The 25,014-nt window shown below is 42.0% G+C and overlaps 10 non-coding genes across 10 annotated transcripts; 5 read left to right on the top strand and 5 right to left on the bottom strand.

The window, feature by feature from the left end:
- Positions 1–1,042: 1,042 nt before the first annotated feature.
- Positions 1,043–1,161, bottom strand: LOC148096321 (5S ribosomal RNA). Its single transcript, XR_015717344.1, has one exon. It is a non-coding gene; the product is annotated as a 5S ribosomal RNA (ribosomal RNA).
- Positions 1,162–1,462: 301 nt separating this feature from the next.
- Positions 1,463–1,581, top strand: LOC148096320 (5S ribosomal RNA). Its single transcript, XR_015717323.1, has one exon. It is a non-coding gene; the product is annotated as a 5S ribosomal RNA (ribosomal RNA).
- Positions 1,582–5,340: 3,759 nt separating this feature from the next.
- Positions 5,341–5,459, bottom strand: LOC148096319 (5S ribosomal RNA). The gene has a single exon (XR_015717343.1). It is a non-coding gene; the product is annotated as a 5S ribosomal RNA (ribosomal RNA).
- Positions 5,460–5,778: 319 nt separating this feature from the next.
- Positions 5,779–5,897, top strand: LOC148096318 (5S ribosomal RNA). Its single transcript, XR_015717342.1, has one exon. It is a non-coding gene; the product is annotated as a 5S ribosomal RNA (ribosomal RNA).
- A 3,349-nt stretch (positions 5,898–9,246) lies between these two features.
- Positions 9,247–9,365, bottom strand: LOC148096317 (5S ribosomal RNA). Its single transcript, XR_015717341.1, has one exon. It is a non-coding gene; the product is annotated as a 5S ribosomal RNA (ribosomal RNA).
- A 322-nt stretch (positions 9,366–9,687) lies between these two features.
- Positions 9,688–9,806, top strand: LOC148096316 (5S ribosomal RNA). The gene has a single exon (XR_015717283.1). It is a non-coding gene; the product is annotated as a 5S ribosomal RNA (ribosomal RNA).
- A 2,820-nt stretch (positions 9,807–12,626) lies between these two features.
- On the bottom strand, positions 12,627–12,745 carry LOC148096315 (5S ribosomal RNA). Its single transcript, XR_015717340.1, has one exon. It is a non-coding gene; the product is annotated as a 5S ribosomal RNA (ribosomal RNA).
- Positions 12,746–13,064: 319 nt separating this feature from the next.
- Positions 13,065–13,183, top strand: LOC148096314 (5S ribosomal RNA). The gene has a single exon (XR_015717339.1). It is a non-coding gene; the product is annotated as a 5S ribosomal RNA (ribosomal RNA).
- Positions 13,184–24,311: 11,128 nt separating this feature from the next.
- On the bottom strand, positions 24,312–24,430 carry LOC148096313 (5S ribosomal RNA). Its single transcript, XR_015717338.1, has one exon. It is a non-coding gene; the product is annotated as a 5S ribosomal RNA (ribosomal RNA).
- Positions 24,431–24,750: 320 nt separating this feature from the next.
- Positions 24,751–24,869, top strand: LOC148096312 (5S ribosomal RNA). The gene has a single exon (XR_015717336.1). It is a non-coding gene; the product is annotated as a 5S ribosomal RNA (ribosomal RNA).
- Positions 24,870–25,014: the final 145 nt, after the last annotated feature.

Genomic DNA, 25,014 nt, shown 5'->3' with positions numbered 1-25,014 from the left:
GGTACAGTGTTCTCAGATTTCAAAGGATCACCTTTGATACACCAAACATACTGTTGTCATTGTGGCCATATAGCTCAGTCATTGTCAAGTCTGCCCATAAAGCTGTCTTTCCAGAAGTGGTTGGGATCCTCAGTTCACAGTAATAACAAATTCGCTCTGATCTAAGGGGGACTCTTTGGTCTTCTTCCAGTCCTTGGCAAAGTGGTAACATATTAAAACAACTTGTAATTACAAACGATTGTTTGAACTGAATCTGTAAGTGCATAAAAATGGCTTAAAATGGTTTACGGTGAGTTCCTTGGACTTTCTGTTGTTCTAAATATTGGTCAATCCAACAAGTGCTTTTAAGCTAATCCTTTTTACGCTGCGAAGAGAAACTAACACTTGTAGTCAGCCATGATCACTAATGAGAAGTTAATAGGGCTTGTTGAGTTATGAGGTGCAGAACCTTCAGTGCCTCATATGAAAAGATTTGACTGTGTGTATGCTTTTGGCACTGTGTGCATTTGAGAAAATCCAAAATAAATTCAAACTTGTTTGTGAAAGCTGTTTTGTAAATTTCAGTGGTATATTATTCATGCAATAGGGAGTTGAAATAAGTTCATCTAGTTTAGAAACTTCCACTGAACAGTCTATTATAGTGTCAGAACTAAGCATATGCTTAAGAACTTAAACACTTTAAATGAGAATAATAGAAATATTCCTTTACAGCTTCTACTCAAGTACAATCAATAAAGAAAACCACAGACTCTTTGATGTTTGTTTTGAAGGAAAAGTAATTTCCTGTAAATGTTTATCTGTGTGAGATTTTTCAGAAAACATCAATTTTGTTTAAACGTGAGATACATGGCCTATTCTTTTCTTGTTCTACTTTTGTCTCATTATTAATCTGATTACTGTGGACGACAAGATGGAAATATAATATTCTCATGTTAAAAAAAGATAGAAAAAAGATTTTATTACCCTGAAATCTAACTTTTCATGTCTTTGAGCATAAACATGGGCAGCAGCGCTCTCTGCAGTTTGTGTGTGGAAGTGCAAAAGCTTACAGCACCTGGTATTCCCAGGCGGTCTCCCATCCAAGTACTGACCAGGCCCGACCCTGCTTAGCTTCCGAGATCAGACGAGATCGGGCGTGTTCAGGGTGGTATGGCCGTAAGCGAGGAAAGCCCGCTAGAAAACACCTTTTATACTTGGCAAATGTCACACAGTTTGATATATATTATTGTGCTAAATTCCATATGTTACAGCGAAAGCATGCAGCTATTCGTTGTTAACTGCAGCTTCAACACTGAGCTGCAAAAATGCTTTTCCCACAATAACATCTCCATAATAACATTTGTTAGATCATTATAGAACCGTGTGTTTTGTAATTCAAACATTTAACTTCTATATAGAAGAGAAAACGTGTGCGTGTGTCGCTACAGCATGTATAAAAATGCTGTTTCTGAGCTCTTCCCTCGCTTACGGCCATACCACCCTGAGCACGCCCGATCTCGTTTGATCTCGGAAGCTTAGCAGGGTCGGGCCTGGTCAGTACTTGGATGGGAGACCGCCTGGGAATACCAGGTGCTGTAAGCTTTTGCACTTCCACACACAAACTGCAGAGGGCGCTAAAACTGTCACTACTCCTTTCTGTAGTCTCTAGTCTCCTCCTGCTTTCCTTGAAGCACAAAAGCACCTCGCTGATCATTTCCTAGATGCTAATCAAGGAATATTTAAGGAATATTTCCTTTTGACAGTAACTACTATAAAACCTAAAGCAGCACCTCACTGTCAATAATAGATTAAACAAACAAATCACATTAATATTGCAGAGTATAACATGGAGACATGAAGTAAGTTAGAGAAAAAAATAAAAACAAGATGTGACATGTTGAATTTAATATAATTATAAAAAACAGAAACAGTTTTGGTTTATAGTTTACAGAGAATTTTACAGGAAAAAAAAAACACTGTGTCATATTCATATAAATGCACCGATCTGACAGACTTGCACAGGGTACAAAGTAAAGGAAGTGTTGAGTTCATCTGCATGGAGCCTGAATGACCGTCTCAGCAGATCATGTATGTGGCATACGGCCAACACTGGACCAATGAGCAAGCTTTACCTCATCCCTGTCCTCTCATCTTAGTATTCATACTGAAGTTTGCATGTTATGGAGTTTTGGGGGGGTTGTTGTTGTTTTTGGCTGTCATATTTTCCTTTTTAAAAAAACGGCACCTTGAAATATAAAAATGTGCTCGACAGTCCTGCTACTTTAACCACAAATCATTTCCTGAAACTCAGGAAAGCGTCCCTGTTGCTGAAAATCTCACATCTTCATCATATTTGGAGGAAGTGGCTTGCAGCTCTGGTCGGTAAGATGTTTCCCTGGAGGAGAGAGAAGGACATTTGAGAGATTGATGACTCACAAGAGTCTAATCACATCAGTGCAACCAGTGGTTACTTATATTAGTTTATTAATTAGAGATGAACCGATCTGCAGTGTTGGGAAGGTTACTTTTAAAATGTATTCCATTACAGAATACAGAATACATGCCCCAAAATGTATTCTGTAACGTATTCCGCTACGTTACTCAATGAGAGTAACGTATTCTGAATACTTTGGATTACTTAATATATTATCATGCTGTTTACAACTACATGAATGTACTATTGCTGTGATTTATTACTGTTACTGAAGGTCCGCGGCTCCGAACCGTAGTAAAGGGACCTCTGGCTAATACGGTGGGTTCTGTGTCGGCTCGTAGCCGAAAACTAGCTTTACTTTGTTGTCTGGGTCAACTTTGCTAGCAGAGACAGAGAGAGGCGTTGAAAGGCTGCTCCAAAGGAACTTATTGTTTTTGGAGGAAAACACGAACACGGTGTACAGTCGAGTCTTAATAGCTTACTTACAACTGGGCTCGTCAGGCTCTCTTCTTGGCTGCAGTGGTTATTATTATATTTACATGCTTCCAGCTCCCGTTTTTGCTCATGACAGCTCGTACTTTTCCTTTTTCTTCCTCCCTCGCTCACAGACACATAACGTGTATGGCAGTCCATTCTCCCTGCAGCACGGACTACACTGCCTATGATGCTACATTCTTTAGAGCTATACCTGTAGCATTCTGCCTATTAGCTTAGCACAACAACAACAAAGAGGCCTCTCTCACCCAGGAAACACGCAGAGAGAGAGCGTCACCCTGTAACCATGGCAACCGTAACGCTGCCGCCTGGAACAACAGAACGTAGCTGTCAAACAAAACCCAAACAGTCCTGACCCGCGACAATATGAAACAGGGAAGTACTGCCGTGTAATCCATTTATTTCAACAAAGTAACTGTATTCTAAATACCACCTTTTTAAACGGTAACTGTAACGGAATACAGTTACTCATATTTTGTATTTTAAATACGTAACGGCGGTACATGTATTCCGTTACTTCCCAACACTGCCGATCTGATATTACGTATCGGTCCAATACTGACGTAAATTACTGGATCAGATATCAGAGAGAAATGAAAAATGTAATCCGATCCATTAAATATCACGAAAGCATCTCACAAAACTTGCGACACGGCGTAACTCAGCTCATAACCGTAGCACGTTGGAGCAGTATGCGTCACGTGATAGAGCGGCTGTGGCGTGCGAGACCTGTCGGCGGTCTGGTTGAGCAGTTGGAGCCTCGCTACCAAACCGGCATTTCATCTTCGAGAAAGTTATCCCAGAGAGAAGTAAAGCAAGTGTGTAAGTTCATCTCTGAATATTTGTAAAGCATTCCCACGTTAAGTTTAACAACCGATATATGGAACGACTGCCTCTTCTCTCTTTCCAAAGATTCTTTCTTTTGGTTTCAATAGCTCTCATCATGCTGATTGATGTCCAAGGGGTCTCCTTTCCCATAAGTTTGATTCTAATTCCTACCGCGGTGATGTTAAATTGGGGTGAAACGTCATCATAACAGCTTTGACTGACAGCTGCAGTCACGGAGAAACTTGCGTATCTCTGTTCGCGAATAGCAGATAGAGCGTAGGCTCTGAGAGGACGCCCAGCGTTTACGCTACGAAAACACGACCCGATGTGTAAATCAGATCCAACTGAATGTCATCAGAACATATTATATTATGAAATTTGTTTTCTTTTACTAATAAGTCGAGGATGAGGATTTGGAGAAACATTGAATATAGAAGTTTTCTATCTCTGAAGGTCAGTTTCAATGGTTGATTGTAAACTCACTTTACTAGTCCTCCTTCTTTATTATTCCATCCAGCAAATCAGCCCCGGAGCATGATCCTACCACCTCCATGTTTAACATCTGGTACGCGGTTCTTAGATTTCAAAGGATCACCTTTGATACACCAAACATACTGTTGTCATTGTGGCCATATAGCTCAGTCATTGTCAAGTCTGCCCATAAAGCTTTCTTTCCAGAAGTGGTTGGGATCCTCAGTTCACAGTAATAAGAAATTCCCTCTGATCTAAGGGGGACTCTTTGGTCTTCTTCCAGTCCTTGGCAAAGTGGTAACATATTAAAACAACTTGTAATTACAAACGATTGTTTGAACTGAATCTGTAAGTGTATAAAAATGGCTTAAAATGGTTTACAGTGAGTTCCTTGGACTTTCTGTTGTTCTAAATATTGGTCAATCCAACAAGTGCTTTTAAGCTAATCCTTTTTACGCTGCGAAGAGAAACTAACACTTGTAGTCAGCCATGATCACTAATGAGAAGTTAATAGGGCTCGTTGAGTTATGAGTTGCAGAACCTTCAGCGCCTCATATGAAAAGATTTGACTGTGTGTATGCTTTTGGCACTGTGTGCATTTGAGAAAATCCAAAATAAATTCAAACTTGTTTGTGAAAGCTGTTTTATAAATTTCAGTGGTATATTATTCATGCAATAGGGAGTTGAAATAAGTTCATCTAGTTTAGAAACTTCCACTGAACAGTCTATTATAGTGTCAGAACTAAGCATATGCTTAAGAACTTAAACACTTTAAATGAGAATAATAGAAATGTTCCTTTACAGCTTCTACTCAAGTACAATCAATAAAGAAAACCACAGACTCTTTGATGTTTGTGTTGAAGGAAAAGTAATTTCCTGTAAATGTTTATCTGTGTGAGATTTTTCAGAAAACATCAATTTTGTTTAAACGTGAGATACATGGCCTATTCTTTCCTTGTTCTACTTTTGTCTCATCATTAATCTGATTACTGTGGAAGACAAGATGGAAATATAATATTCTCATGTTAAAAAGATAGAAAAAAGATTTTATTACCCAGAAATCTAACTTTTCATGCCTTTGAGCATAAACATGAGCAGCAGCGCCCTCTGCAGTTTGTGTGTGGAAGTGCAAAAGCTTACAGCACCTGGTATTCCCAGGCGGTCTCCCATCCAAGTACTGACCAGGCCCGACCCTGCTTAGCTTCCGAGATCAGACGAGATCGGGCGTGTTCAGGGTGGTATGGCCGTAAGCGAGGGAAGCCCGCTATAAAAGACCTTTTATACTTGGCAAATGTCACATAGTTTAAAATATATTATTGTGCTAAGCTTCACGTGTTATAGCCAAAACATGCAAAAATTTATTGTGAACTGCAGCTTCAACACTGAGCTGCAAAAATGCTTTTCCCGCCGTAACGTCACCATAATAACATTTGTTAGATTATTATAGAACCGTGTGTTTTGTAATTCAAACATTTTTGTCGTTTGGAGACTTTAACTTCTATATAGAAGAGAAAACGTGTGCGTGTGTCGCTACAGCATGTATAAAAATGCTGTTTCTGAGCTCTTCCCTCGCTTACGGCCATACCACCCTGAACACGCCCGATCTCGTCTGATCTCGGAAGCTAAGCAGGGTCGGGCCTGGTCAGTACTTGGATGGGAGACCGCCTGGGAATACCAGGTGCTGTAAGCTTTTGCACTTCCACACACAAACTGCAGAGGGCGCTAAAACTGTCACTACTCCTTCCTGTAGTCTCTAGTCTCCTCCTGCTTTCCTTGAAGCACAAAAGCGCCTCGCTGATCATTTCCTAGATGCTAATCAAGGAATATTTAAGGAATATTTCCTTTTGACAGTAACTACTATAAAACCTAAAGCAGCACCTCACTGTCAATAACAGATTACATGAACAAATCACATTAATATTGCAGAGTATAACATGGAGACATGAAGTAAGTTAGAGAAAAAAACAACAACAAGATGTGACATGTTGAATTTAATATAATTATAAAAAACAGAAACAGTTTTGGTTTATAGTTTACAGAAAAAGATAAAACACTGTGTCATATTCATATAAATGCACCGATCTGACAGACTTGCACAGGGTACAAAGCAAAGGAAGTGTTGAGTTCATCTGCATGGAGCCTGAATGACCGCCTCAGCAGATCACGTATGTGGCATACGGCCAACACTGGACCAATGAGCAAGCTTTACCTCATCCCTGTCCTCTCATCTTAGTATTCATACTGAAGCTTGCATGTTATGGAGTTTTGGGGGTGTGGGATTATGATATTATTTTATGCCATGTTAGACCCCTAATTAAAGATTGTGAATTATTGACTAGTTTCAGTTTGCATTATGCTCCTGAACTAGAAGAAGGTGATAATTATTACATTTGGTAAACTGATTTGCATTACATTAGACTGTTGATTTATTGTGAATGAATGATATTGTTTTATGATGCATTATACTGCTGAGTTATAAGAAATACTGTTCACAGAAAGTCATCGTCTCATTTGTCTGATTAGAAGAGAACAGAGCATACTGCCCCATTTCATCAGGAGCAGATAAACAGGGAGCCAAGGTCGTAGCTTAGGCGCTGTGTGAGAAAGAATGTGAACGTTTAGGCTTTTATGATTAGGTGGGGGCCACTAGAGGCTATAAGAGTTTGATCAAGGCTCCATCATTTTGAGATCTGATGCTGTCTGCTGTATGGTGTCCATCTCCCACGCGTGTGTTCATTAAATCATCGTTTGACTTGACCCGGCCGGACCAGTGTGGTTATTTTGGGTTTTCCTCCTGTATCCATTCCCAATATTTGAATCCGTAACAGGGGGGTTGTTGTTGTTTTTGGCTGTCATATTTTCCTTTTTAAAAAAAACAGCACCTTGAAATATAAAAATGTGCTCGACAGTCCTGCTACTTTAACCACAAATCATTTCCTGAAAATCGGGAAAGCGTCCCTGTTGCTGAAAATCTCACATCTTCATCATATTTGGAGGAAGTGGCTTGCAGCTCTGGTCGGTAAGATGTTTCCCTGGAGGAGAGAGAAGGACATTTGAGAGATTGATGACTCACAAGAGTCTAATCACATTAGTCCAACCAGTGGTTGCTTGTATTAGTTTATTAATTAGAGATGAACCGATCTGATATTACGTATCGGTCCGATACTGACGTAAATTACTGGATCGGATATCAGAAAGAAATTTAAAAAATGTAATCCGATCCATTAAATATCACGAAAGCATCTCACAAAACTTGCGACACGGCGTGACTCAGCTCATAACCGTAGCACGTTGGAGCAGTATGCGTCACGTGATAGAGCGGCTGTGGCGTGCGAGACCTGTCGGCGGTCTGGTTGAGCAGTTGGAGCCTCGCTACCAAACCGGCATTTCATCTTCGAGAAAGTTATCCCAGAGAGAAGTAAAGCAAGTGTGTAAGTTCATCTCTGAATGTTTGTAAAGCATTCCCACATTAAGCTTAACAACCGATATATGGAGCGACTGCCTCTTCTCTCTTTCCAAAGATTCTTTCTTTTGTTTTCAATAGTTCTCATCACGCTGATTGATGTCCAAGGGGTCTCCTTTCCCATAAGTTTGATTCTAATTCCTACCGCGGTGATGTTAAATTGGGGTGAAACGTCATCATAACAGCTTTGACTGACAGCTGCAGTCACGGAGAAACTTGCGTATCTCTGTTCGCGAATAGCAGATAGAGCGTAGGCTCTGAGAGGACGCCCAGCGTTTACGCTACGAAAACACTACCCGATGTGTAAATCAGATCCAACTGAATGTCATCAGAACATATTATATTATGAAATTTGTTTTCTTTTACTAATAAGTCGAGGATGAGGATTTGGAGAAACATTGAATATAGAAGTTTTCTATCTCTGAAGGTCAGTTTCAATGGTTGATTGTAAACTCACTTTACTAGTCCTCCTTCTTTATTATTCCATCCAGCAAATCAGCCCCGGAGCATGATCCTACCACCACCAGGCTTAACATCTGGTACAGTGTTCTCAGATTTCAAAGGATCACCTTTGATACACCAAACATACTGTTGTCATTGTGGCCATATAGCTCAGTCATTGTCAAGTCTGCCCATAAAGCTGTCTTTCCAGAAGTGGTTGGGATCGTCAGATCTAAGGGGGACTCTTTGGTCTTCTTCCAGTCCTTGGCAAAGTGGTAACACATTAAAACAACTTGTAATTACAAACGATTGTTTGAACCGAATCTGTAAGTGTATAAAAATAGCTTAAAATGGTTTACGGTGAGTTCCTTGGACTTTCTGTTGTTCTAAATATTGGTCAATCCAACAAGTGCTTTTAAGCGAATCCTTTTTACGCTGCAAAGAGAAACTAACACTTGTAGTCAGCCATGATCACTAATGAGAAGTTAATAGGGCTTGTTGAGTTATGAGGTGCAGAACCTTCAGCACCTCATATGAAAAGATTTGACTGTGTGTATGCTTTTGGCACTGTGTGCATTTGAGAAAATCCAAAATAAATTCAAACTTGTTTGTGAAAGCTGTTTTATAAATTTCAGTGGTATATTATTCATGCAATAGGGAGTTGTCTTCTCCAACTACTGGGGCTGAAATAAGTTCATCTAGTTTAGAAACTTCCACTGAACAGTCTATTATAGTGTCACAACTAAGCATGTGCTTAAGAATTTAAACACTTTAAATGAGAATAATAGAAATGTTCCTTTACAGCTTCTACTCAAGTACAATCAATAAAGAAAACCACAGACTCTTTGATGTTTCTTTTGAAGGAAAAGTAATTTCCTGTAAATGTTTATCTGTGTGAGATTTTTCAGAAAACATCAATTTTGTTTAAACGTGAGATACATGGCCTATTCTTTCCTTGTTCTACTTTTGTCTCATTATTAATCTGATTACTGTGGAAGACAAGATGGAAATATAATATTCTCATGTTAAAAAAAGATAGAAAAAAGATTTTATTACCCAGAAATCTAACTTTTCATGCCTTTGAGCATAAACATGAGCAGCAGCGCCCTCTGCAGTTTGTGTGTGGAAGTGCAAAAGCTTACAGCACCTGGTATTCCCAGGCGGTCTCCCATCCAAGTACTGACCAGGCCCGACCCTGCTTAGCTTCCGAGATCAGACGAGATCGGGCGTGTTCAGGGTGGTATGGCCGTAAGCGAGGGAAGCCCGCTAGAAAACACCTTTTATACTTGGCAAATGTCACACACTTTCAAATATAGGATTGTGCTAAGCTTCACGTGTTACAGCCAAAACATGCAAAAATTTCTTGTCAACTGCAGCTTCAACACTGAGCTGCAAAAATGCTTTTCCCACAATATCATCTCCATAATAACATTTGTTAGATTATTATTATAGAACCGTGTGTTTTGTAATTCAAACATTTTTGTCGTTTGGAGACTTTAACTTCTATATAGAAGAGAAAACGTGTGCGTGTGTCGCTACAGCATGTATAAAAATGCTGTTTCTGAGCTCTGCTTTCGCTTACGGCCTTACCACCCTGAACACACCCGATCTCGTCTGATCTCGGAAGCTAAGCAGGGTCGGGCCTGGTCAGTACTTGGATGGGAGACCGCCTGGGAATACCAGGTGCTGTAAGCTTTTGCACTTCCACACACAAACTGCAGAGGGCGCTAAAACTTTCACTACTCCTTTTTGTATTCTCTAGTCTCCTCCTACTTTCCTTGAAGCACAAAAGCGCCTCAATGATCATTTCCTAGATGCTAATCAAGGAATATTTAAGGAATATTTCCTTTTGACAGTAACTACTATAAAACCTAAAGCAGCACCTCACTGCCAATAACAGATTAAATGAACAAATCACATTAATATTGCAGAGTATAACATGGAGACATGAAGTAAGTTAGAGAAAAACAACAACAAGATGTGACATGTTGAATTTAATATAATTATAAAAAACAGAAACAGTTTTGGTTTATAGTTTACAGAGAATTTTACAGGAAAAAAAAAAACTGCGTCATATTCATATAAATGCACCGATCTGACAGACTTGCACAAGGTACAAAGTAAAGGAAGTGTTGAGTTCATCTGCATGGAGCCTGAATGACCGTCTCAGCAGATCATGTATGTGGCATACGGCCAACACTGGACCAATGAGCAAGCTTTACCTCATCCCTGTCCTCTCATCTTAGTATTCATACTGAAGTTTGCATGTTATGGAGTTTTGGGGGGGTTGTTGTTGTTTTTGGCTGTCATATTTTCCTTTTTAAAAAAACGGCACCTTGAAATATAAAAATGTGCTCGACAGTCCTGCTACTTTAACCACAAATCATTTCCTGAAACTCAGGAAAGCGTCCCTGTTGCTGAAAATCTCACATCTTCATCATATTTGGAGGAAGTGGCTTGCAGCTCTGGTCGGTAAGATGTTTCCCTGGAGGAGAGAGAAGGACATTTGAGAGATTGATGACTCACAAGAGTCTAATCACATCAGTGCAACCAGTGGTTACTTATATTAGTTTATTAATTGGAGATGAACCGATCTGATATTACGTATCGGTCCGATACTGACGTAAATCACTGGATCAGATATCAGAGAGAAATAAAAAATGTAATCCGATCCATTAAATATCACGAAAGCATCTCACAAAACTTGTGACACGGCGTAACTCAGCTCATAACCTTAGCACGTTGGAGCAGTATGCGTCACGTGATAGAGTGGCTGTGGCGTGCGAGATCTGTCGGCGGTCTGGTTGAGCAGTTGGAGCCTCGCTACCAAACCGGCATTTCATCTTCGAGAAAGTGATCCCAGAGAGAAGTAAAGCAAGTGTGTAAGTTCATCACTGAATATTTGTAAAGCATTCCCACGTTAAGTTTAACAACCGATATATGGAACGACTGCCTCTTCTCTCTTTCCAAAGATTCTTTCTTTTGGTTTCAATAGTTCTCATCATGCTGATTGATGTCCAAGGGGTCTCCTTTCCCATAAGTTTGATTCTAATTCCTACCGCGGTGATGTTAAATTGGGGTGAAACGTCATCATAACAGCTTTGACTGACAGCTGCAGTCACGGAGAAACTTGTGTATCTCTGTTCGCGAATAGCAGATAGAGCGTAGGCTCTGAGAGGACGCCCAGCGTTTACGCTACGAAAACACGACCCGATGTGTAAATCAGATCCAACTGAATGTCATCAGAACATATTATATTATGAAATTTGTTTTCTTTTACTAATAAGTCGAGGATGAGGATTTGGAGTAACACTGAATATAGAAGTTTTCTATCTCTGATGATCAGTTTCAATGGTTGATTGTAAACTCACTTTACTAGTCCTCCTTCTTTATTATTCCATCCAGCAAATCAGCCCCGGAGCATGATCCTACCACCACCATGCTTAACATCTGGTACAGTGTTCTCAGATTTCAAAGGATCACCTTTGATACACCAAACATACTGTTGTCATTGTGGCCATATAGCTCAGTCATTGTCAAGTCTGCCCATAAAGCTTTCTTTCCAGAAGTGGTTGGGATCCTCAGTTCACAGTAATAAGAAATTCCCTCTGATCTAAGGGGGACTCTTTGGTCTTCTTCCAGTCCTTGGCAAAGTGGTAACATATTAAAACAACTTGTAATTACAAACGATTGTTTGAACCGAATCTGTAAGTGTATAAAAATGGCTTAAATGGTTTACGGTGAGTTCCTTGGACTTTCTGTTGTTCTAAATATTGGTCAATCCAACAAGTGCTTTTAAGCTAATCCTTTTTACGCTGCGAAGAGAAACTAACACTTGTAGTCAGCCATGATCACTAATGAGAAGTTAATAGGGCTTGTTGAGTTATGAGGTGCAGAACCTTCAGCACCTCATATGAAAAGATTTGACTGTGTGTATGCTTTTGGCACTGTGTGCATTTGAGAAAATCCAAAATAAATTCAAACTTGTTTGTGAAAGCTGTTTTATAAATTTCAGTGGTATATTATTCATGCAATAGGGAGTTGTCTTCTCCAACTACTGGGGCTGAAATAAGTTCATCTAGTTTAGAAACTTCCACTGAACAGTCTATTATAGTGTCAGAACTAAGCATGTGCTTAAGAACTTAAACACTTTAAATGAGAATAATAGAAATGTTCCTTTACAGCTTCTACTCAAGTACAATCAATAAAGAAAACCACAGACTCTTTGATGTTTGTTTTGAAGGAAAAGTAATTTCCTGTAAATGTTTATCTGTGTGAGATTTTTCAGAAAACATCAATTTTGTTTAAACGTGAGATACATGGCCTATTCTTTCCTTGTTCTACTTTTGTCTCATCATTAATCTGATTACTGTGGAAGACAAGATGGAAATATAATATTCTCATGTTAAAAAAAGATAGAAAAAAGATTTTATTACCCAGAAATGTAACTTTTCATGCCTTTGAGCATAAACATGAGCAGCAGCGCCCTCTGCAGTTTGTGTGTGGAAGTGCAAAAGCTTACAGCACCTGGTATTCCCAGGCGGTCTCCCATCCAAGTACTGACCAGGCCCGACCCTGCTTAGCTTCCGAGATCAGACGAGATCGGGCGTGTTCAGGGTGGTATGGCCGTAAGCGAGGGAAGGCCGCTAGAAAACACCTTTTATACTTGGCAAATGTCACACACTTTCAAATATAGTATTGTGTTAAATTTCATATGTTACAGCGAAAGCATGCAGCTATTCGTTGTTAACTGCAGCTTCAACACTGAGCTGCAAAAATGCTTTTCCCACAGTAACATCTCCATAATAACATTTGTTAGATCATTATAGAACCGTGTGTTTTGTAATTCAAACGTTTTTGTCGTTTGGAGACTTTAACTTCTATATAGAAGAGAAAACGTGTGCATGTGTCGCTACAGCATGTATAAAAATGCTGTTTGTGAGCTTTGCTTTCGCTTACGGCCATACCACCCTGAACACGCCCGATCTCGTCTGATCTCGGAAGCTAAGCAGGGTCGGGCCTGGTCAGTACTTGGATGGGAGACCGCCTGGGAATACCAGGTGCTGTAAGCTTTTGCACTTCCACACACAAACTGCAGAGGGCGCTAAAACTGTCACTACTCCTTCCTGTAGTCTCTAGTCTCCTCCTGCTTTCCTTGAAGCACAAAAGCGCCTCGCTGATCATTTCCTAGATGCTAATCAAGGAATATTTAAGTTATGTTTCCTTTTGACAGTAACTACTATAAAACCTAAAGCAGCACCTCACTGTCAATAACAGATTAAATGAACAAATCACATTACTATTGCAGAGTATAACATGGAGACATGAAGTAAGTTAGAGAAAAAAATAAAAACAAGATGTGACATGTTGAATTTAATATAATTATAAAAAACAGAAACAGTTTTGGTTTATAGTTTACAGAGAATTTTACAGGAAAAAAAAAACCACTGTGTCATATTCATATAAATGCACCGATCTGACAGACTTGCACAGGGTACAAAGTAAAGGAAGTGTTGAGTTCATCTGCATGGAGCCTGAATGACCGTCTCAGCAGATCATGAATGTGGCATACAGCCAACACTGGACCAATGAGCAAGCTTTACCTCATCCCTGTCCTCTCATCTTAGTATTCATACTGAAGTTTGCATGTTATGGAGTTTTTTTGTTGTTGTTGTTTTTGGCTGTCATATTTTCCTTTTTAAAAAAACGGCACCTTGAAATATAAAAATGTGCTCGACAGTCCTGCTACTTTAACCACAAATCATTTCCTGAAACTCAGGAAAGCGTCTCTGTTCCTGAAAATCTCACATTGTCGCGCTGACCTAGTAGGTGTGGCTGTTGCTCTTCTCTTCCTCCTCCTGCCCACTACCTGCTCTGTGCTGCTGCTTGTGCATGGCTGCTGATTTAGACCTTGTGCAATCTACAGCTAAGCGCGGCCTGGTGTGCGCCGCTCCGCCAGGTGAGCTGAATCAGACCAATCAAGGGCTGGCGTGCCTAGTCCTTAAAATGCATGCAGCAGTCATTTACCCAAGTGCGACATACTGAGAGGACAGCAAACAAGCAATCCACTTTCCACTGTGAGGTCCAGACTTTGAGCTAGACGGGCTATCGGTAAGCTCTTGGGCTCGTATTTGCTGCTTATGTGTTTGGGAACTATGGAAGCTCAATTGTGGAGATGTATTTATGTTTGGGAAGTAGTTACTGCATTTAAGTTTAAAAAAGTATATTGATATTAAAATGAATGTTTAAGTTTGAATAAATTGTCTATGTAGATAGTGTTTCCCACACATTTATGTTAATTAATACTAAAAAGAGTTACCCCAAATCCTTGGTTAAAACTAGTGTAAATATGTTTGGTTTAATTTAAGGAAAATAATTCTTTGTAAAAGAAAATCCTTGGTTAAAGTCTCTATTAAAACATTTGCAAACTCTAAAATGTATACTTTGAAAATTTAATTGTTTAATAAAAAGTGTAAATGCATGGTAGACACATTTTGTGTATTTAAGAACCAGTTTATTCCATCTTCCTTGTTTGAAATTACTCAGCTCTGTAATTAAAAAACCAATGAATGTAAAACTAACTTAAACTGGGTTAAATAATAGTCTAGACAAAAGTATTTTGCATTAGCTATGTTAAATGGCTTTACTGAAGTGTATATATTTTTGTTATTTCATTTGTATTCTGTATAATGCATTTAATTTACCTGAATGATTAATGAAATGTTCTTTGTTTTGTGTTGAAAGGTTTTTTACCTACCTACCTACCTACCTACCAGCTATCAAACTAGCTGGTCAAAATAAATTTGAGTGAAATTCAAAGTCTGGTCTTTTTCAAGCGTGGGCACCTCACAGACAGAGAACACTTGACAGTGAAAAACCGCCCTGGCCAGTAAAGAAACCGGCCTTGACCAGTGAAGACTCCACAAAAGCTCACCACAAAGACGGAGAAGACTCCACCTGGGGGCCTGGAGGAAATCGCAATTTGCCGTTTGCCTGTCCAATCAATAACCAAGAAAGCAGCATGACTGAGTCCAAGTCACTCGAAGAGCTGAAAATGGAGCGAACCACTGCAAAGAGACTGTTTTCCAGACTCGCCAACCATATAATAAGGACCCACATGGATATGTCTGTAGAGGAGCTGCAGGATTCCTTCAAGAGACTCACAGCAGAGGGCTCCAAAGTGATTGACGTGAATGAGGAGCTTGAGGCCGCCTACATCACGCAGTGTGAAGCAGAGGGCACACCGGAGCTGATGGGCCAACAGAGAGCAGACGTCAAGAAAACGGAGAAGGAATGTGAGCAGAAGTTGAAGGCGGTGAAGCACCTGATCAGAGAGACACTGTGGACATCATATGGTGAAAAAGAACTGACCCTTGCTCTAAAATCAGCAGAAATGGTGTGTGAGAACGTCACATCCACTCAGCCTGATACACCCTTGGAGGCATATGATTTTATGCTCCACCATCTGGAAGAACTAGTGAAGAAAGCTAAGCAGGCACACCAGACGTGGAACCGCTGGGCTCCACCTGCTGAGGGGCGAGATTGTGATCGTCGACTAATGGAGCTCGAAACCTGCCTTCCAAAGCTGGTGTCAGGGAAGGCAGCCCTGATCAAAGCAGAGAGAATTAAAAGAGATGCCGACCAAGCAACTGTCACAGTCCGCAACGCGGCCCCGGTCGCAGCCATAAAACTGAAAGCCACAGCTTTACCAAAGTTCACCGGCAGCCAGCGTGAGTTCTACAGATGGCGGAAGGAATGGGAGGCTCTGCAAAAGCAAGGTGAACCAACCAGGTCCATGGAAGTAAAGAAATTCCAACTTCTCGATAGCCTCGATGATAAAGTGGCCAAAGATCTGCGCCTGTCCACATACACCTCGGCCGATGAGATCTTCAGAGTCCTTGAGAACCGCTATGGAAATCAAGCCACCATCGCCATTGAAATCATTGAGGAGCTTCAAGCTATCCCTCCTGTCCGTAGCAACCAGCCTAGAAGAATTATCCACGCAGTTGAAAAGGCCCTCTATGATTTGAATGAGCTGGATCAAGCAAGTGCCATAAAGAACCTATTAGTAATAAAGTCTATTGAGAGCAAGCTGCCTGAGTCCCTAAAGAAAGACTGGCTTACCCACGCTGCTGATCCAAAGAATGCTGTGACTCATCAGAACCGGTTTGACAAGCTGCTTGCGTACCTCCAATCTCAAGAGTCCATCTACGAGCAGTTAGACCAGCTGAGAGACCTCGACCCTGCCAAGGAGAGAACAAAGTTCCCAATAAAGTACGCCCGTACCAAGTCAGTTAAATCCAGTACTGATCCAGCAGGCTGCATCATCTGTGGGGACCCGAAGCACAAGAGAAAGCTCTACATCTGCAGACGGTTTAGAACCAACACAAAGTTACAGGAGAAAAAAGATGCAGTGCAGCAACTTGGAGCCTGCAAGAGGTGCCTCGAGATCCACGACGAACCCTGCAGAAAGACGACTTACCTGTGTGGAAATCCAGAATGCAAAGACCAGCATCATTACCTTCTTTGTCCCCTGCCACGACCCTTATCACAAAGGCCCAAGTCTGGTCCGGCGAGAGCTGAGGGGAGGAGGTACACAGAGGTTCAAGAAGAGTTCATCTCTAAACTATCGCCAGAGCTAGCGCAGCGGTGTCGGGAAGCTTTCTGCAACGTCTCATCACGAGCCTTTAACTCCATGGCAGCAGAGAGAGGTCTACTGGAGGAGACTGGTCTAAAAGAGTACCCTGTGATCCTGATGCTCCTTGACGTCATCGCCAATGATGGGCAGAGAATTGGGACACTGATTGATCTAGCATCTGACACAAACTACATAACCCATAAAGCTGCAAGTAAGCTCAACCTTCGCAGTGAAGACGTAACGCTTGTCATCCAGGGTGTCGGAGGTATGAAGGTGTCTGTGGCAACCAAGCGCTACCTTCTCAAGATCCGTGTCAACACCTCAAGAGGAACTTTAAAGCCTCACCAGTTAGTTTGCTATGGTCTTGACAAGATTGCTGAAGTGAAAAGACATGTTCCACCTCAGAAGCTACAGAAGATCTTCCCTGACATCCCTCTCCAAGACCTCATCAGACCCAGAGAGATCCAGCTTCTAATCAGCCATAAAGAAGGCCAGCTGGTGCCCCAAAAGATCCGCTCCATCGGTGACCTGGTTCTCTGGGACGGTCCACTTGGCAAGACAATTGGGGGCACGCATCCAGATCTCTTTGAGGAAGTCACTTTGATGGCCCACACCTCCAAGACTCACTTCGCAAGATCAATGAGAGCTGCTGCATTCAAGTACCAAGAGTTCACTAAAGACCTAGCTTCCTGTCAGCACCCTGATCACCCTGAGACTCTATCCACCACAGCTACCAGCAGCAGAGACTTTCTGAAGTGGTGGAGGTGGGAAAGCATCGGAGCCGCTTGCCAGCCGAGATGTGGAGGGTGTCGTTGTGGGAGCTGCCAGCCAGGGGGTAAAGAAATGACGCTCGCAGAAGAGAGGGAGATGGAGATTGTGAGGAATGGCCTGACTTATTCAACTGGAGATGACCACAGCAGTGAACCACATTGGCATGCCAAATACCCATGGGTAGAAGATCCAGCAACCTTGCCAAATAACAGGAAAGCGGTAGAAGCAACATTCATCAGAACTGAGATGAAGCTATCTAAAGAACCTGAATGGAAGACGGCCTATGCAGCACAAGTTCATGAGATGGTACACCGCAGAGCTGCAGTGAAGCTGTCCAAAGAAGTCCTGCAGAGTTGGACTGGGCCAGTATGGTATATAAGCCACCTCATCGCGCCAAATCCACACTCAGTCTCTACCCCAGTGAGGTTGGTGTGGAACAGCAGCCAGAAGTACAGAGGCCTCAGCCTGAATGACATCCTCATCAAAGGTCCTGATGTCCTGAACCCGATAAGAGCTGTCCTGCTGAGGTTCCGAGCTGGTGTCTACGCTGCCCTTGGGGACATCCGCAAGATGTACAACTCCGTCTGGCTGGAAGATCGTGAGGTCCACTTGCACAGATTCTTGTGGCGTGACACAGAAGATGCAGGCATAGAAGACTATGCCATAACAAGAGTCAACATTGGAGACAAACCTGCTGGTTGCATAGCCCAAGTCGCCATGAGAGAAACTGCAAACCTACCTTCATTCAGTCACTTCAAAGAAGAGAAACGTGTGCTGGAAGAAGATGCTTATGTCGATGACATCCTGACATCACACAATGACCTTGACCATCTGAGACGCCTAACAGCCAACATCGAGCACATCCTGAGAGCTGGAGGATTCTACATGAAGCCTTGGGTCTACTCCAGTCAAAGTGGGAGGGAGGAGTCAAAGAAAGAGTTGCCTCGATCAGAGCCAAAGACTATGATCCTGCCGAACCAGCTGACGGAAGATGACAACAAAGCCCTTGGCCTTGGCTATACCATCAATGATGACAAGCTTCATGTCATGGTTGCAGTGAACTTCTCAAAGAAAAGGAGGAAAATGCGCCTTGGTCAAGACCTGCTCAGAGAAGAAGTCAGAGAGCAAACACCTGATCCACTCACCAGGCGAGAACTGCTAAGCCAAGTCTCCGGCCTATATGACCCACTTGGTCTTGTGACTCCCGTCAAACAAAAGGGTGCCATCCTGGTAAGGAGAGCTTTCCAAGAAGCAAAAGTAAAGCACTGCCTCGAAGACACATGGGACGCAGCCTTGTCTGAAGGTCTCCGAGAAGATGCCATAAAGCTTCTGGAAGAGTATGCTGACCTGAAGAAACTGCATTTCACTAGAGCCCTGACTCCACCAGATCCCTGTGCAGAGCCCAGTGCCATCACGTTCTCTGATGGCAGTGAACATGCATATGGCGCAGTGATGTACCTTCGCTGGAGCTACAGCCATAGTGTCATCGTGAGACTAGTAGAGTCCAAAGCCAAACTGACGCCTCTCAACCACAAAGGCGATCCTATTAAAGCAGAGATGTGTGGCGCCGTCTTTGCTGCCCGTCTGAAGACCTACTTCCAGAGACACTGCAGAATCCAGGTCAAAAAATGGTACCACCTTGTCGACAGCCAAACAGTCTTGGGTGCAATCCAGCGTGAGAGCTACGGTTTCCAGACCTTCTTCGCGAACCGCGTTGGTGAAATCCAGAGTAGCACTGATGTCCAAGATTGGTGGTGGATTCCCGGGTCAGCAAACATTGCAGACATTCTCACCAGAGGGGCCAGTCCAAATGTCCTAACCGAGGACTCCGGGTGGCAGTCGGGTCCAAAGTTTCTCCAACTTCCTGAGGATGAGTGGCTGAAGAAATCCGCCGGAGAAGTTGCTGCCCAAGCTCGAGAAAAGGTCACAAAGCTACAGAAAAAGACTTTTGTTGCAGTCCTTACCAGACTCCACATCAAGGCAGCTCAGGACTCAGCACACGTAGAGTCGAGAAGACCAGTGGCAGGAGTAGCAACCCAACAGCTAATCGACGAAAGGCGATTCAGCAACCTGAGAAGGCTGATTGGGATGGTGGCGTGGGTCTGGAGGGTTGCAAAAAAGTTCATGAGATCCAAGACCAGAGACCAAGAAAAGTGGGAGGTAGTACCATCTTCAGGTGTCCTCACAGTCAGCGAGAGACGAGATGCTTTTCGAGACCTTTGCCTAGCAGCACAAGAGGGCGTCAACTTCCCAAGCACCACAACAGACAGACTAGTCGTTTACAGAGACCAAACAAGTGGACTTCTAGTTTGTGGTGGCAGAATCCAGACCTTCAAAAAAGACCGCAAAGCCGTTCCCCTTCTACCATTCCAAGCCTGGTTATCCACCCTCCTCGCCAGAGAAGCACACAGCGAGGGACATGACGGAGTGGCAGGAACCTTACTGCGGATGAGAATGAAGGCTTGGGTTGTAAGAGGAAGAATTATTGCCCAAAAGGTTGTTGACCAGTGCATCATCTGCAAGAAGGCAAAGGCAAGAACCTGTAAGCAAGTAATGGGAGACTTACCTGAAGAGAGGTCAAATCCTGCTGCACCATTCGAATTCACATCTGTCGACCTGTTTGGACCCTATCATGTGAGGGATGATGTCAAGAGAAGAGTGACCATGAAAGTTTGGGGAGTTGTGTTTTGCTGTATGGCAAGCCAAACCATTCATGTCGAACTAGCGAGCACACTATCAACAGAGAGCTTCCTGCTTGCCTACCAGAGGTTCACCTCTGTCCGAGGCCATCCCCGGAAAATCTGGTCAGATCCTGGCACAAACTTTGTCGGCGCCAAACCTATATTAGAAGAAATGTATGCTTACCTGAGACAGCAAAACAAGGAGTCACTTGAAGAATACTCTGCCAAAAATGAGACCACTTGGGCATGGAAGATTCTTCCTGCTGACTCACCTCATCGAAATGGGGCCGCCGAAGCTGCTGTCAGAGTTACCAAGAAAGCCCTTCATACACTTGGCAATGCGGAGGCTCTTACCTTCAGTGAGTTTCTGACAGCACTCCAGCTAGCTGCCAACCTTGCAAATGAGAGACCCATTGATGCCAGAATTCAGAGCCGCGAAGATCGCATTGACTACATCACGCCGAATAATCTGTTACTTGGTCGAGCCACACAAAGTGGGGACTTCAAAACTATCAACTTCACAAATTATCCTTTCAAAAGGCTGAAAGAAGTACAAACCATGGTCAACAACTTCTGGAGGTCCTGGAGCCAACTCGCTGGACCAAACCTGTTCATCCGCAGTAAGTGGCATACTGCAGAGAGAAACATTGCTGTTGGAGACATAGTTTGGCTCTGCGACCAAAATGCCCTTAGAGGGCAGTTCAGACTCGCAAAAGTCATCAGCGTGAATCCTGATTCCAGAGGGATTGTTCGAGATGTGCATGTGAGGGTCTCTCCAAGTTCCAGCATTGCAGTCAAGAGTCCAAAATCTGCTACCAGAAGTCCTGAGCTGGGCACCATTTTACATCGGGACATCCGGCGTCTTGTGGTCCTTTTACCGGTGGAAGATCAGGCAAGGGTCCAGCCCACCTGAGTGCGATCTTTCCAGGCAGTGCTGAGCAAAGATCGAGTGGGAGGTGTCGCGCTGACCTAGTAGGTGTGGCTGTTGCCCTTCTCTTCCTCCTCCTGCCCACTACCTGCTCTGTGCTGCTGCTTGTGCATGGCTGCTGATTTAGACCTTGTGCAATCTACAGCTAAGCGCGGCCTGGTGTGCGCCGCTCCGCCAGGTGAGCTGAATCAGACCAATCAAGGGCTGGCGTGCCTAGTCCTTAAAATGCATGCAGCAGTCATTTACCCAAGTGCGACATACTGAGAGGACAGCAAACAAGCAATCCACTTTCCACTGTGAGGTCCAGACTTTGAGCTAGACGGGCTATCGGTAAGCTCTTGGGCTCGTATTTGCTGCTTATGTGTTTGGGAACTATGGAAGCTCAATTGTGGAGATGTATTTATGTTTGGGAAGTAGTTACTGCATTTAAGTTTAAAAAAGTATATTGATATTAAAATGAATGTTTAAGTTTGAATAAATTGTCTATGTAGATAGTGTTTCCCACACATTTATGTTAATTAATACTAAAAAGAGTTACCCCAAATCCTTGGTTAAAACTAGTGTAAATATGTTTGGTTTACTTTAAGGAAAATAATTCTTTGTAAAAGAAAATCCTTGGTTAAAGTCTCTATTAAAACATTTGCAAACTCTAAAATGTATACTTTGAAAATTTAATTGTTTAATAAAAAGTGTAAATGCATGGTAGACACATTTTGTGTATTTAAGAACCAGTTTATTCCATCTTCCTTGTTTGAAATTACTCAGCTCTGTAATTAAAAAACCAATGAATGTAAAACTAACTTAAACTGGGTTAAATAATAGTCTAGACAAAAGTATTTTGCATTAGCTATGTTAAATGGCTTTACTGAAGTGTATATATTTTTGTTATTTCATTTGTATTCTGTATAATGCATTTAATTTACCTGAATGATTAATGAAATGTTCTTTGTTTTGTGTTGAAAGGTTTTTTACCTACCTACCTACCTACCTATCAGCTATCAAACTAGCTGGTCAAAATAAATTTGAGTGAAATTCAAAGTCTGGTCTTTTTCAAGTGTGGGCACCTCACAGACAGAGAACACTTGACACACATCTTCATCATATTTGGAGGAAGTGGCTTGCAGCTCTGGTCGGTAAGATGTTTCCCTGGAGGAGAGAGAAGGACATTTGAGAGATTGATGACTCACAAGAGTCTAATCACATCAGTGCAACCAGTGGTTACTTGTATTAGTTTATTAATTAGAGATGAACCGATCTGATATTACGTATCGGTATCGGTCCAATACTGACGTAAATTACTGGATCGGATATCAGAAAGAAATTTAAAAAATGTAATCCGATCCATTAAATATCACAAAAGCATCTCACAAAACTTGCGACACGGCGTGACTCAGCTCATAACCGTAGCACGTTGGAGCAGTATGTGTCACGTGATAGAGCGGCTGTGGCGTGCGAGACCTGTCGGCGGTCTGGTTGAGCAGTTGGAGCCTCGCTACCAAACCGGCATTTCATCTTCGAGAAAGTTATCCCAGAGAGAAGTAAAGCAAGTGTGTAAGTTCATCTCTGAATGTTTGTAAAGCATTCCCACGTTAAGCTTAACAACCGATATATGGAGTGACTGCCTCTTCTCTCTTTCCAAAGATTCTTTCTTTTGTTTTCAATAGTTCTCATCATGCTGATTGATGTCCAAGGGGTCTCCTTTCCCATAAGTTTGATTCTAATTCCTACCGCGGTGATGTTAAATTGGGGTGAAACGTCATCATAACAGCTTTGACTGACAGCTGCAGTCACGGAGAAACTTGCGTATCTCTGTTAGCGAATAGCAGATAGAGCGTAGACTCTGAGAGGACGCCCAGCGTTTACGCTACGAAAACACGACCCGATGTGTAAATCAGATCCAACTGAATGTCATCAGAACATATTATATTATGAAATTTGTTTTCTTTTACTAATAAGTCGAGGATGAGGATTTGGAGTAACATTGAATATAGAAGTTTTCTATCTCTGAAGGTCAGTTTCAATGGTTGATTGTAAACTCACTTTACTAGTCCTCCTTCTTTATTATTCCATCCAGCAAATCAGCCCCAGAGCATGATCCTACCACCACCACGCTTAACATCTGGTACAGTGTTCTCAGATTTCAAAGGATCACCTTTGATACACCAAACATACTGTTGTCATTGTGGCCATATAGCTCAGTCATTGTCAAGTCTGCCCATAAAGCTTTCTTTCCAGAAGTGGTTGGGATCCTCAGTTCACAGTAATAAGAAATTCCCTCTGATCTAAGGGGGACTCTTTGGTCTTCTTCCAGTCCTTGGCAAAGTGGTAACATATTAAAACAACTTGTAATTACAAACGATTGTTTGAACCGAATCTGTAAGTGTATAAAAATGGCTTAAATGGTTTACGGTGAGTTCCTTGGACTTTCTGTTGTTCTAAATATTGGTCAATCCAACAAGTGCTTTTAAGCTAATCCTTTTTACGCTGCGAAGAGAAACTAACACTTGTAGTCAGCCATGATCACTAATGAGAAGTTAATAGGGCTCGTTGAGTTATGAGGTGCAGAACCTTCAGCACCTCATATGAAAAGATTTGACTGTGTATGCTTTTGGCACTGTGTGCATTTGAGAAAATCCAAAATAAATTCAAACTTGTTTGTGAAAGCTGTTTTATAAATTTCAGTGGTATATTATTCATGCAATAGGGAGTTGTCTTCTCCAACTACTGGGGCTGAAATAAGTTCATCTAGTTTAGAAACTTCCACTGAACAGTCTATTATAGTGTCAGAACTAAGCATATGCTTAAGAACTTAAACACTTTAAATGAGAATAATAGAAATGTTCCTTTACAGCTTCTACTCAAGTACAATCAATAAAGAAAACCACAGACTCTTTGATGTTTGTTTTGAAGGAAAAGTAATTTCCTGTAAATGTTTATCTGTGTGAGATTTTTCAGAAAACATCATTTTTCTTTAAACGTGAGATACATGGCCTATTCTTTCCTTGTTCTACTTTTGTCTCATCATTAATCTGATTACTGTGGACGACAAGATGGGAATATAATATTCTCATGTTAAAAAAAGATAGAAAAAAGATTTTATTACCCAGAAATGTAACTTTTCATGCCTTTGAGCATAAACATGGGCAGCAGCGCCCTCTGCAGTTTGTGTGTGGAAGTGCAAAAGCTTACAGCACCTGGTATTCCCAGGCGGTCTCCCATCCAAGTACTGACCAGGCCCGACCCTGCTTAGCTTCCGAGATCAGACGAGATCGGGCGTGTTCAGGGTGGTATGGCCGTAAGCGAGGGAAGGCCGCTAGAAAAAACCCTTTTATACTTGGCAAATGTCACACAGTTTGATATATATTATTGTGCTAAATTCCATATGTTACAGCGAAAGCATGCAGCTATTCGTTGTTAACTGCAGCTTCAACACTGAGCTGCAAAAATGCTTTTCCCACAGTAACATCTCCATAATAACATTTGTTAGATTATTATAGAACCGTGTGTTTTGTAATTCAAACGTTTTTGTCGTTTGGAGACTTTAACTTCTATATAGAAGAGAAAACGTGTGCATGTGTCGCTACAGCATGTATAAAAATGCTGTTTCTGAGCTCTGCTTTCGCTTACGGCCATACCACCCTGAACACGCCCGATCTCGTCTGATCTCGGAAGCTAAGCAGGGTCGGGCCTGGTCAGTACTTGGATGGGAGACCGCCTGGGAATACCAGGTGCTGTAAGCTTTTGCACTTCCACACACAAACTGCAGAGGGCGCAAAAACTTTCACTACTCCTTCCTGTAGTCTCTAGTCTCCTCCTGCTTTCCTTGAAGCACAAAAGCGCCTCGCTGATCATTTCCTAGATGCTAATCAAGGAATATTTAAGTTA

The sequence above is a fragment of the Neolamprologus brichardi genome, chromosome 23 (genome assembly GCF_056152115.1).
Source record: "Neolamprologus brichardi isolate AB-2024 chromosome 23, ASM5615211v1, whole genome shotgun sequence".
Classification (NCBI taxonomy): Eukaryota; Metazoa; Chordata; class Actinopteri; order Cichliformes; family Cichlidae; genus Neolamprologus; species Neolamprologus brichardi.
Note: the sequence above shows the minus strand (reverse complement) of the source record. Positions and strands in the feature narration are given on the sequence as shown.